General features: G+C 33.7%; 1 protein-coding gene across 1 annotated transcript in view; it reads right to left on the reverse strand.

Annotated features, from left to right (window-relative positions):
• The window catches only part of MAMDC2 (MAM domain containing 2), a 69,905-nt gene that overhangs the window by 973 nt on the left and 64,659 nt on the right, over nucleotides 1-4,273 (reverse strand). The gene's annotated exons all lie outside the window — the stretch shown is intronic.

The following is a 4,273-nucleotide window of genomic DNA, read 5'->3' on the forward strand; positions in this document are numbered from 1 at the left end:
TCAGTGCCAAGCCTAGCAGCAAGTACCAGGCAACCTGCTGACATGCAGTTTGCCTAACTTGCCCAGATGCAATGTTACTACTTGATGCCGCACAATTTGTTTGGGCCCAGTGGTAATCTCCATGCAACTTTTGCAATTGGGTAAGGTACAGTAGCCAGCACACAACTCACCTGCAAAGTATGATCATTATACCCAGAACATTAAATATATTCTCTTTAGGTTTTGCCATGGGATACCTTAATAAAATTATCATCTGTGTATCTACTCTGATCAGTTTGATCTGTACAATAACAAATTCTTAGTGTCAGCCTTATGGCTGTAAAATTCTTTTCTGAGAGAGATCCACCTTTTGTATTCCAAACCAAAATTTGATAACTTGTTTATAGCCCTTCAACACTGGATGACTCCAAAAACTTTGAAAACTTCTTAATCTGGAGAAAAGTCTTGCTGTTAAATTTCCTAAATCTCCACAGGGAAAATAGTTTGCAGAGTATGGAATGTAAGTGCACAATAATGGGTCTCACCCACTGAAGGACACATAACACACCTCTGCATTTTGGATATAAATAACAGGATTATTATCACATTTAGACTAGACTAAGAGAGGTGAGTCAAAGGACAACTTTTTATTCAACTTGCTTCAGCCTTAAATTCAACCCTTCAACATATATCAATGCACTGGAGTTTGAAGTGAGTTAACTTGGCGTATGCTAAAGAAACAAACTGCCACGCAAAGTGCATATAAATTTTTTTTTAAAGGTATGAGAGACAAAATCTTGAAAGCTTCTAATGGAAACAAACTGATAATAGAAGTAAAAAAGAGATTAGAATACTAAAAGATATACCTTGGCGTGTAAGAGAAAAACTACAAAAATATGACATTTTGGGTGATCTTTTGAGAAGGAATGGAACAATGTATAGATAGCTGCTGCCAGAAGGGCTACTGTTTACATATAAAGGCAAAAGATATAGAATTGACTCAGTGTTTAAACTAGAGTACTTTCTGGAAAGAGAAGAGGATTTAGGCTGGCAGAAAGAAGAGGAAGGGGAGGAAGAGGAAGAAGAGGAAAAGGAAGAAGAACAAGAAGACCTAAATACTCAAGGAGATCCCAAATCACAAAGTAAAATGGATGAAAAAGAGAAAAAGAAACAAGACTTAAACTTAAGACTCATTCACAAATACTCACCAGATTTAAACTTAAAAACTTAGTCACTGGTAAAAAGGACATAAATAATGGGAACTAAAAAATTACAACTACTCTCAGTAAACGTAAACGGCTTAAATGGACCTCAAAAAAGAAGAAAGATCTTCCATCAAACTTCCAAAATGTGCCCTGACATTACATGTCTTCAAGAAACCCACATAAAGGAAAGTGACACAAAGTATGTACAATGCAAAAATACTAGGTACTCCATTTATAGCTTCAGATAAAGTGAAGAAAAGAGGTGTAGTAACATATGTGAGGGAATATTTATACCCAGAATTAATTTATAAATCAACAGATGGAAGAATCATAGCAATCACAATCATGAGAAATGGGAGGGAAGCATTAATAATAAACATTTATACACCCAATCAGAACCAATAAAATTTTTTTATAGAACTTAACAAAATACTAGAATTGAAAAACATAGAAGACATATGTATTCTGGACGATTTTAACACGGTATTCAATCCCATGATAGACCGGGGAAAACAGAAAAAAAGTACAAACTCAGGATGCACTTCACCCAAAAGTTTCCTATACTTGGCAGAGGAACATAGCATGATAGATACTTGGAGAATGAGAAACGTAGATAAAGGGGGCTATACCTATTATTCCTCTAGACATAATTCATGGTCTAGAATCGACATGGCATGGACTAATACCACGATGGCAAGAGACTTAATAGATTCAGTAATTTTACCAAATAGCTACGCTGACCATAATCCTCTCCTGATATCTTTTTATGAACCACACAAAAAGCCAAGATGGAGAATGAACACGGGTCTATTAAGAGATAAATCATTCCTGGAAAAAACTAAAACTGAAATTCAAGAATTTTTCAAAAGTAAGAGAGTACCGGATACACCAACAAATATTATTTGGGATGCTTTCAAAGCTTTTTTGAGAGGATGGTTCATTAATCAAGACGCTTGGAAAAGGAAACAAAAGAGGGAGACATTTAAAAACCTGGAAGCTAAATTAAAATTAGGAGAAGATAAAATGAAAAAATCAGCAGGAGTAGAGGAGATAAAACTGAAGATAAAAACTCTACAACATGAAATAAATATCCTCTTAATGCAAGAAATAGCTAACAAAATAGAATATACCAAGCTGTACTATTTTGAAAATGTTAATAAACCCACCCGCTGGCTAGCATATAAGCTTAGAAAAGAAAAAGAGAATTGGACAATTTTGGCTTTAAAAGATGAAAACTCTGAGACAAAATATAAATCACATGTGCTGAAAAGTATTGTAGAAATTTTTATAAGAACTTATATAAACAAACACCACAAGAATATCAACAAATAAGAGATTATTTACTTAAGTATAATAAAAAGAAATTCACTGAAGATCAAAAAAACCTCTTAAATGATTAAATTTCCCCATGTGAAATTACAGAAGCAATAAAAAAAGAAAAGAAAAAGAAGTCCCCAGGACCTGATGGCATTCCGGCAGAAATATATCATAAATTTGAAGAGGAAATCTATTTACCATTGATAGAAGTACTCCAAAACATTATAAAAACAGGGACTATTCCAAACTCGTGGAATGAGGCGTTGATCACCTTAATACATAAACCTAACACAGAAGAAAAAGAAATTCAAAACTATAGGCCTGTTTTGTTATTAAATGTGGACTATAAGATCTTTGCAACGATCATAGCAACCCGATTAAAGAAGGTACTAATTCAAGTTCTACATCAAGACCAAGCGGGCTTTCTCCCGAAAATACAAATCAAAAATAATATAAGGACTATTCTCATTATTTTGGAATATTATGAATTACACCCAGGAAGCCAGATGGCATTAGTTTTTTTGGACGCAGAGAAGGCCTTTGATAATGTAGCTTGGGAATTCCTAAGAAAAAAACTGGAGATCTGGGAATGTCGCAACAACTTCATGACAATGATTATGGCCATCTATAAGGAACGATCTGCAAAGATTATAGTCAATGGGGATTTGACACAAAGCATAGCTATTCAGAAAGGAATGAGGCAAGGTTGCCCAATGTCACCACTTCTATTTGTTTTTGTGCTGGAATCCTTGAATGATAGTTAGGGATAAACCAGAGATACGAGGCTTGAAACTCAGAGAAGTAGTGTTTAAATTGCAAGCCTTTGCCGATGATTTAGTTTTTATATTGGAAGAACCAATAACATTGACTATTCATCTGTTAGCAGTTGTACAAGAATATGGGTCTGTAGCAGGACTAAAAATAAATCTTAAAAAGACCAAAATACAAAAAACTACACTCAAGAAATAATAAGCGAGATTCAAACCCAGACTAAAATAGAAGTTATACACAAAATCAAATATCTAGGTATAAACATGACAAATAGAAATACTATGCTCCTTGATAATAACTATAAAAAATTACTAGAAGATCTTTAAAAAGACTTACTTAAATGGCAAGGCTTGCAACTATCATTAATGGGCAGAATTGCTACCATTAAAATGAATATCCTCCCTAGGTTTCTATTTCTAGCTCAGAATATACCAGTTTTGAAGAACAATCAATACTTTTTGGAACTAGATAAGATTACAATAAATATTTTATGGCATCCTAAAAAAGCTAGAATTAAGTGGAAGTTACTTCAAGATAAAAAAGAGAGAGGTGGATTTGGTTTACCAAACTGGTCATTATATTATGAAGCAGTGGCCTTAGAATGGATCAGAGATTGGGTACTCCTGGAAGATACTAGAATGTTACAATTAGAAGGACATGATCTATGTATGGGCTGGCATGCCTATACATGATATGATAAGGATAAAATCCATTCAACCTTTTGTAAGCATATAATCAGAGGAGGATTAATAAAAATTTGGAGAAAAATAAAAGAAAGATTTTACACTAAAATCCCAAAATTTCGCCATTAGAAGCATTTACAAAACCTACATTAATGTCCCAAAAGAATAGGGAAACATATGATACACTACTGGATGATAATAATGAATTAAAGCCATTGGAAACCTTACGTCTGGGCAATATAAATCTTACTTGGTGGGAGAACTTGCAATTACAATCAAGATATGCTAAGGATAAAGTAACAAGTTTCTATGATAGTA

This window comes from Gekko japonicus, unplaced genomic scaffold (assembly GCF_001447785.1).
Source record: "Gekko japonicus isolate JY-2015 unplaced genomic scaffold, Gekko_japonicus_V1.1 scaffold576, whole genome shotgun sequence".
In the NCBI taxonomy this organism is placed as follows: domain Eukaryota; kingdom Metazoa; phylum Chordata; class Lepidosauria; order Squamata; family Gekkonidae; genus Gekko; species Gekko japonicus.